We start from the raw sequence: 10463 nt of genomic DNA, 5'->3' as shown, positions 1-10463 counted from the left end.
ACCTCTATATGAGACGTTTTTCAAAGACTGCATTCATTTTTAAAACAACCATAACCTTTATTTTATCAATAAAGGTTTCAAAAGCATTACGTAGATTATCAAATAATGATAATCTAAAATATACTGTTTACACACGACCATTACATAATGGTTTACAATAGAAATATATTACATCGACATATGTTTCTTGAATGCAGTTTTTACATAATATCATACAAACATGGACTCCAAATCTTGTCCTTATTTTAGTATGCAACAGCGGAAGCTCTTAATATTCACCTGAGAATAAACATGCTTTAAACGTCAACAAAAATGTTGGTGAGTTATAAGTTTAACCTATATATATCAAATCGTAACAATAGACCACAAGATTTCATATTTCAATATACATCCCATACATAGAGATAAAAATCATTCATATGGTGAACACCTGGTAACCGACATTAACAAGATGATATATAAGAATATCCCCATCATTCCGGGACACCCTTCGGATATGATATAAATTTCGAAGTACTAAAGCATCCGGTACTTTGGATGGGGTTTGTTAGGCCCAATAGATCTATCTTTAGGATTCGCGTCAATTAGGGTGTCTGTTTCCTAATTCTTAGATTACCAGACTTAATAAAAAGGGGCATATTCGATTTCGATAATTCAACCATAGAATGTAGTTTCACGTGCTTTTGTCTATTTTGTAAATCATTTATAAAAGTTGCATGTATTCTCATCCCAAAAATATTAGATTTTAAAAGTGGGACTATAACTCACTTTCACAGATTTTTACTTCGTTGGGAAGTAAGACTTGGCCACTGGTCGATTCACGAACCTATAACAAATATGTACATATATATCAAAGTATATTCAAAATATATCTACAACACTTTTAATACATTTTGATGTTTTAAGTTTATTAAGTCAGCTGTCCTCGTTAGTAACCTACAACTAGTTGTCCAACGTTAGATGTACAGAAAAAAATTGATATATATTATCTTGAATCAATCCACGACCCAGTGTATACACGTCTCAGGCTAGATCACAAAACAAAGTATATATATATTTTTGGAATCAACCTCAACCCTGTATAGCTAACTCTCTCATTACTGCATATAGAGTGTCTATGGTTGTTCCAAATAATATATACACATGGGTCGATATGATATGTCAAAACATTTGCATACGTGTCTATGGTATCCCAAGATTATATAATATATTAGAATACATGTATAATACAATATAAGTTAGCTAGGATATGATTAATATAGATTTGTTACCAATTTTCACGTTGCTACAACAAGAAAAATTATCCAATCTTGTTTTACCCATAACTTCTTCATTTTAAATCCGTTTTGAGTGAATCAAATTGCTATGGTTTCATATTGAACTCTATTTTATGAATCTAAACAGAAAAAGTATAGGTTTATAGTCGGAAATATAAGTTACAAGTCGTTTTTGTAAAGGTAGTCATTTCAGTCGAAAGAATGACGTCTAGATGACCATTTTAGAAAACATACTTCCACTTTGAGTTTAACCATGATTTTTGGATATAGTTTCATGTTCATAAGAAAAATCATTTTCACAGAAGAACAACTTTTAAATCAAATTTTATCATAGTTTTTAATTAACTAACCCAAAACAGCCCGCGGTGTTACTACGACGGCGTATGTCCGGTTTTACAGTGTTCTTCGTGTTTCTAGGTTTTAAATCATTAAGTTAGCATATCATATAGATATAGAACATGTGTTTAGTTGATTTTAAAAGTCAAGTTATAAGGATTAACTTTTGTTTGCGAACAAGTTTCGAATTAACTAAACTATGTTCTAGTGATTACAAGTTTAAACCTTCGAATAAGATAGCTTTATATGTATGAATCGAATGATGTTATGAACATCATTACTACCTCAAGTTTTCTGGATAAAGCTACTGGAAATGAGAAAAATGGATCTAGCTTCAAAGGATCCTTGGATGGCTTGAAAGTTCTTGAAGCAGAATCATGACACGAAAAACAAGTTCAAGTAAGATTTCCACTCGAAATAAGATTGTTATAGTTATAGAAATTGAATCAAAGTTTGAATATGAGTATTACCTTGTATTAGAAAGATATCTTACTGTAAATAAGAAAGATTTCTTGAGGTTGGATGATCACTCTACAAGATTGGAAGTAAGCTAGCAAACTTGGAAGTATTCTTGATTTTATGAAACTAGAACTTGTAGAATTTATGAAGAACACTTAGAACTTGAAGATAGAACTTGAGAGAGATCAATTAGATGAAAAAAATTGAAGAATGAAAGTATTTGTAGGTGTTTTTGGTCGTTGGTGTATGGATTAGATATAAAGGATATGTAATTTTGTTTTCATGTAAATAAGTCATGAATGATTACTCATATTTTTGTAATTTTATGAGATATTTCATGCTAGTTGCCAAATGATGGTTCCCACATGTGTTAGGTGACTCACATGGGCTGCTAAGAGCTGATCATTGGAGTGTATATACCAATAGTACATACATCTAAAAGCTGTGTATTGTACGAGTACGAATACGGGTGCATACGAGTAGAATTATTGATGAAACTGAACGAGGATGTAATTGTAATCATTTTTGTTAAGTAGAAGTATTTTGATAAGTTTCTTGAAGTCTTTCAAAAGTGTATGAATACATATTAAAATACTACATGTATATACATTGTAACTGAGTCGTTAAGTCATCGTTAGTCGTTACATGTAAGTGTTGTTTTGAAACCTTTAGGTTAACGATCTTGTTAAATGTTGTTAACCCATTGTTTATTAAATCAAATGAGATGTTAAATTATTACATTATCATGATATCATGATGTATTAATATATCTTAATATGATATATATACATTAAATGTCGTTACAACGATAATCGTTACATATATGTCTCGTTTCAAAATCATTAAGTTAGTAGTCTTGTTTTTACATATGTAGTTCATTGTTAATATACTTAATGATATGTTTACTTATCATAATATCATGTTAACTATATATATATCCATATATATGTCATCATATAGTTTTTACAAGTTTTAACGTTCGTGAATCGCCGGTCAACTTGGGTGGTCAATTGTCTATATGAAACCTATTTCAATTAATCAAGTCTTAACAAGTTTGATTGCTTAATATGTTGGAAACATTTAATCATGTAAATATCAATTTCATTTAATATATAAAAACATGGAAAAGTTTGGGTCACTACAGTACCTACCCGTTAAATAAATTTCGTCCCGAAATTTTAAGCTGTTGAAAGTGTTGACGAATCTTCTGGAAATAGATGCGGGTATTTCTTCTTCATCTGATCTTCACGCTCCCAGGTGAACTCGGGTCCTCTACAAGCATTCCATCGAACCTTAACAATCGGTATCTTGTTTTGTTTAAGTCTCTTAACCTCACGATCCATTATTTCGACGGGTTCTTCAATGAATTGAAGTTTTTCATTGATTTGGATTTCGTCCAACGGAATAGTGAGATCTTCTTTAGCAAAACATTTCTTCAAATTCGAGACTTGGAAAGTGTTATGTACATTCGCAAGTTGTTGAGGTAACTCAAGTCGGTAAGCTACTGGTCCGACACGATCTATAATCTTGAATGGTCCAATGTACCTTGGATTTAGTTTCCCTCATTTACCAAATCGAACAACGCCTTTCCAAGGTGAAACCTTAAGCATGACCATTTCTCCAATTTCAAACTCTATATCTTTTCTTTTACTGTCCGCGTAGCTCTTTTGTCTACTCTGGGCGGTTTTCAATCGTTGTTGAATTTGGATGATTTTCTCGGTAGTTTCTTGTATTATCTCTGAACCCGTAATCTGCCTATCCCCCACTTCATTCCAACAAATCGGAGACATGCACTTTCTACCATAAAGTGCCTCAAACGGCGCCATCTCAATGCTTGAATGATAGCTGTTGTTGTAGGAAAATTCTGCTAACGGTAGATGTCGATCCCAACTGTTTCCGAAATCAATAACACATGCTCGTAGCATGTCTTCAAGCGTTTGTATCGTCCTTTCGCTCTGCCCATCAGTTTGTGGATGATAGGCAGTACTCATGTCTAGAAGAGTTCCTAATGCTTGCTGTAATGTCTGCCAGAATCTTGAAATAAATCTGCCATCCCTATCAGAGATAATAGAGATTGGTATTCCATGTCTGGAGACGACTTCCTTCAAATACAGTCGTGCTAACTTCTCCATCTTGTCATCTTCTCTTATTGGCAGGAAGTGTGCTGACTTGGTGAGACGATCAACTATTACCCAAATAGTATCATAACCACTTGCAGTCCTTGGCAATTTAGTAATGAAATCCATGGTAATGTTTTCCCATTTCCATTCCGGGATTTCAGGTTGTTGTAGTAGACCTGATGGTTTTTGATGTTCAGCTTTGACCTTAGAACACGTCAAACATTCTCCTACATATTTAGCAATATCGGCTTTCATACCTGGCCACCAAAAATGTTTCTTAAGATCCTTGTACATCTTCCCCGTTCCAGGATGTATTGAGTATCTGGTTTTATGAGCTTCTCTAAGTACCATTTCTCTCATATCTCCAAATTTTGGTACTCAAATTCTTTCAGCCCTATACCGAGTTCCGTCTTCCCGAATATTAAGATGCTTCTCCGATCCTTTGGGTATTTCATCCTTTAAATTTCCCTCTTTTAAAACTCCTTGTTGCGCCTCCTTTATTTGAGTAGTAAGGTTAGTGTGAATCATTATATTCATAGATTTTACTCGAATGGGTTCTCTGTCCTTTCTGCTCAAGGCGTCGGCTACCACATTTGCCTTCCCCGGGTGGTAACGAATCTCAAAGTTGTAATCATTCAACAATTCAATCCACCTACGCTGCCTCATATTCAGTTGTTTCTGATTAAATATATGTTGAAGACTTTTGTGGTAGGTATATATAATACTTTTGACCCCATATAAGTAGTGCCTCCAAGTCTTTAATGCAAAAACAACTGCACCTAATTCCAAATCATGTGTCGTATAATTTTGCTCGTGAATCTTCAATTGTCTAGACGCATAAGCAATCACCTTCGTTCGTTGCATTAATACACAACCGAGACCTTGCTTTGATGCGTCACAATAAATCACAAAATCATCATTCCCTTCAGGCAATGACAATATAGGTGCCGTAGTTAGCTTTTTCTTCAATAATTGAAACGCCTTCTCTTGTTCATCCTTCCATTCAAATTTCTTCCCTTTATGCGTTAATGCAGTCAAGGGTTTTGCTATTTTGGAGAAATCTTGGATGAATCTTCTGTAGTAACCAGCCAATCCTAAATATTGACGTATATGCTTCGGAGTTTTTGGGGTTTCCCACTTTTCAACGATTTCGATCTTTGCCGGGTCCACCTGGATACCTTCTTTGTTCACTATGTGACCGAGGAATTGAACTTCTTCCAACCAAAATGCACACTTTGAAAATTTAGCGTACAATTTTTCTTTCCTCAATACTTCTAGCACTTTTCTCAAATGTTCTTCGTGCTCTTGATCATTCTTTAAGTAAATAAGTATGTCATCGATGAAAACAATGACAAACTTGTCAAGATATGGCCCACACACTCGGTTCATAAGGTCCATGAACACAGCTGGTGCGTTAGTCAATCCAAACGGCATAACCATAAACTCGTAATGACCATAACGCATCCTAAAAGCAGTTTTTGGAATATCATCCTCCTTTACTCGCATTTGATGATATCCAGAACGTAAATCGATCTTCGAATAAACTGACGAGCCTTGTAGTTGATCAAATAAGTCGTCAATTCTCGGCAGTGGATAACAGTTTTTGATGGTAAGTTTGTTCAACTCTCTGTAGTCAATACACAACCTAAATGTACCATCCTTCTTCTTGACAAACAAAACAGGAGCTCCCCATGGTGATGTACTTGGTCAAATGAAACCACGTTCTAATAGTTCTTGCAGTTGGCTTTACAGTTCTTTCATCTCGCTGGGTGTGAGTCTATAAGGAGCACGAGCTATTGGTGCAGCTCCTGGTACAAGATCTATTTGAAATTCAACAGATCGATGTGGAGGTAGTCCCGGTAATTCTTTCGGAAATACATCAGGAAATTCTTTTGTGACGGGAACATCATTGATGCTCTTTTCTTCAGTTTGTACTTTCTCGACGTGTGCTAGAACATCATAGCAACCTTTTCTTATTTGTTTTTGTGCCTTCAAATTACTAATAAGATGTAGCTTCGTGTTGCCCTTTTCTCCGTACACCATTAAGGGTTCTCCTTCTTCTCGTACAATGAGAATTGCATTTTTATAACATACGATCTCTGCTTTCACCTTCTTCAGCTAGTCCATGCCAACTATTACATCAAAACTCCCTAACTCTACTGGTATCAAATCAATCTTAAATATTTCGCTACCCAGTTTAATTTCTCGATTCCGGCATATATAATCTGCTGAAATTAATTTACCGTTTGCTAATTCGAGTAAAAATTTACTATCCAAAGGCGTCAATGGACAACTTAATTTAGCACAAAAATCTCTACTCATATAGCTTCTATCCACACCCGAATCAAATAAAACGTAAGCAGATTTATTGTGAATAAGAAACGTACCCGTAACAAGCTCCAGGTCTTCCTGTGCATCTGCCGCATTAATATTGAAAACTCTTCCGCGGCCTTGTCTATTCGTGTTCTCCTGGTTCGGGCAATTTCTAATAATGTGGACTGGTTTTCCACATTTATAACAAACTACATTGGCATAACTTGCTCCGACACTACTTGCTCCGCCATTACTCGTTCCGACACCATTTGTTCCTTTTGTTCTGTTAACCCCTGGTCCGTAGACCTCACACTTCGCCGCGCTATGACCATTTCTTTTACACTTGTTGCAAAATTTGGTGCAGAACCCCGAGTGATACTTTTCACACCTTTAGCATAGCTGCTTCTGATTGTTGTTGTTGTTGCGGTTGTTATTGTTATTGGGATGATTGTTGTAGTTCATGTTGTTGTTGTTGTTGTTGTTGTTGTTGTTGTTGTTGTTGTTGTTGTTGTTGTTGTTGTTGTTGGGCCGTTTGTTGTAGTTGCGATTGATGTTGCGATTGTTGGGATAGTTGTTGCGATTATTGTTGTAATTGCTGTTATTGTTGTATTGGTGATTCTTATCACCGTTTTCCTCCCACTTTCTTTTGACTTGCTTCACATTGGCTTCTTCAGCCGCCTGTTCTTTAATTCTTTCCTCAATATGGTTCACTAGTTTGTGAGCCATTCTACATGCCTGTTGTATGGAGGTGGGCTCGTGTGAACTTATATCTTCTTGGATTCTTTCCGGTAATCCTTTCACAAACGCGTCGATCTTCTCTTCCTCATCTTCGAACGCTCTCGGACACAATAGGCACAATTCTGTGAATCGTCTTTCGTACGTGGTAATATCAAATCCTTGGGTTCGTAACCCTCTAAGTTCTGTCTTGAGCTTATTGACCTCGGTTCTGGGACGGTACTTCTCGTTCATCAAGTGCTTGAATGCTGACCACGGTAGTGCGTAAGCATCATCTTGTCCCACTTGCTCTAGATAGGTATTCCACCATGTTAACGTAGTACCTGTAAAGGTATGCGTAGCATACTTCACTTTTTCCTCTTCAGTACACTTACTTATGGCAAACACCGATTCGACCTTCTCGGTCCACCGTTTCAATCCGATCGGTCCTTCGGTTCCATCAAATTCCAAAGGTTTGCAGGCAGTGAATTCTTTGTAGGTGCATCCTACACAATTTCTTGCGCCGTTAGCTGCATTGCTAGATTCGGAGTTATTGTTGGTATGTACCGCAGCCTGTACTGCGGCTATGTTTGCAGCAAAAAAGGTACGGAATTCCTCTTCGCTCATATTCATGGTTTATCGAGTAGTCGGTGCCATTTTCTTCAAATAGTCAAATGAAACAAGTTAATCATACAGAATATTAAGAGTAGTCAATAGTATCTCGTAGCATAATATGAACTCATTTATAAAAGCTTTTTCTTCATATTAGGGTTTTATAAGTTTAAATTCGGGTAGTACCTACCCGTTAAGTTCATACTTAGTAGCTAATATACAATTCAACTACTACAATTCTATATGAAAAACTGATTATAATAATATTTCGCGTTCAAACTTTTTCACAATATTTTGCAAACTTACAATACCGCTTATTTTACATATAACATGAAATATAGCACACAATAACTTTGATACAAGATAGTTGTGAAGATAATTCTAGCTAGTACACAAGTCGTTTAGCAAAGGCAATAAAGACACGTAATTCATACGTCCAGAAACAAGTCATGCATTCTGGTTTTACTAGGACTACTTCCCATCCTTGGTCTTGTGGAACATAACCGTTATGGCCGTTGATAAGACAGCGTGTTGTAACGTCGTCAAAGGGACGAGGGTTACGTAATGTCCAACAGTCCCGTAACAATCTAAAAACCTTTTTTCTCACCCCAACTACTGAGTCCGTCACTTGTGAGAACGTTTTGTTTAATAGTTGTAGCCCGATGTTCTTGTTCTCACTTTGGTGAGAAGCGAACATTACTAACCCGTAAGCATAACATGCTTATTTATGTTGCATGTTAGCCGCTTTTTCTAAATCACAAAGTCCTATATTCGGATATATTGAGTCAAAATAATTTCTTAACCCGTTGCGTAAAATAGCATTTGGGTTCCCCGCAATATATGCGTCAAAGTAAACACATCGTAACTTATGGATTTCCCAATGTGATATCCCCCATCTTTCGAACGAAAGCCTTTTATAAACCAAGGCATTCTCGGAACGTTCTTCGAATGTCTTACAAACTGATCTCGCCTTAAATAGTTGTGCCGAGGAATTCTGACCGACTCTAGACAAGATTTCATCAATCATGTCTCCGGGTAGGTCTCTTAAAATATTGGGTTGTCTATCCATTTTGTGTTTTTATACTGTAAAATAGACAAGAGTTAGATTCATAAAAAAATACTTATTAATACAAGCAATTTTTACATATATCATAAAGCATAAGCACACTATATTACATATATTACACCACACGAATACAACTATCTTATTCCGACTCGCTCGTTTCTTCTTCTTCGGTTTTGGTTCGTTTTGCCAAGTTTCTAGGGATATATGATGTTCCACTAATACGAGCCGTCGTTTTCCATATTGGTTTAGAAAAACCTGGTGGTTTAGAGGTTCCCGGGTTATTGTCACAACTTAAGAAATACGGGTGTTGACGATACATATAAAGTTCATCGGGTTTGGAATCAAATTTCTCTATTTTTATGCCCTTTCTCTTATTGTTCTCTTTTGCCTTATTAAATTTTATTGGAGTAATTTCTATAACATCATCGGAATCCTTGTCGGGATCTGATTCATCGGAGAATTGGTAATCCTCCCAATACTTTGCTTCCTTGGCGGAAACACCATTGACCATAATTAACTTTGGTCGGTTGGTTGAGGATTTTCTTCTACTTAACCATTTTATTATTTCCCCCACTGGTTCTATTTCTTCTTCCGGTTCCGATTCTTCTTCCGGTTCCGACTCTTCTTCCGGTTCCTCTTCGGGAACTTGTGAATCAGTCCACGAATCATTCCAATTTACATTTGACTCTTCATTATTATTAGGTGAGTCAATGGGACTTGTTCTAGAGGTAGACATCTATCACATAATATCAAACACGTTAAGAGATTAATATATCACATAATATTCACATGTTAAAAATATATAGTTTCCAACAAAATTTGTTAAGCAATCATTTTTCAAGTAAACACGGTCGAAGTCCGGACTCACTAATGCATCCTAACAAACTCGATAAGACACACTAATGCAAAATTCTGGTTCTCTAAGACCAACGCTCGGATACCAACTGAAATGTCCCGTTCATATTGATTATAAACGTTCCATATTAATTGATTTCGTTGCGAGGTTTTGATCTCTATATGAGACATTTTTCAAAGACTGCATTCATTTTTAAAACAACCATAACCTTTATTTTATCAATAAAGGTTTCAAAAGCATTACGTAGATTATCAAATAATGATAATCTAAAATATACTGTTTACACACGACCATTACGTAATGGTTTACAATAGAAATATATTACATCAACATATGTTTCTTGAATGCAGTTTTTACATAATATCATACAAACATGGACTCCAAATCTTGTCCTTATTTTAGTATGCAACAGCGGAAGCTCTTAATATTCACCTGAGAATAAACATGCTTTAAACGTCAACAAAAATATTGGTGAGTTATAGGTTTAACCTATATATATCAAATCGTAACAATAGACTACAAGATTTCATATTTCAATATACATCCCATACATAGAGATAAAAATCATTCATATGGTGAACACCTGGTAACCGACATTAACAAGATGCATATATAAGAATATCCCCATCATTCCGGGACACCCTTCGGATATGATATAAATTTCGAAGTACTAAAGCATCCGGTACTTTGAATGGGGTTTGTTAGGCCCA

The sequence above is a fragment of the Rutidosis leptorrhynchoides genome, chromosome 8 (genome assembly GCF_046630445.1).
Source record: "Rutidosis leptorrhynchoides isolate AG116_Rl617_1_P2 chromosome 8, CSIRO_AGI_Rlap_v1, whole genome shotgun sequence".
NCBI lineage: Eukaryota > Viridiplantae > Streptophyta > Magnoliopsida > Asterales > Asteraceae > Rutidosis > Rutidosis leptorrhynchoides.
The sequence above is the reverse complement of the archived record's forward strand: the minus strand, read 5'-3'. Positions refer to the sequence as shown.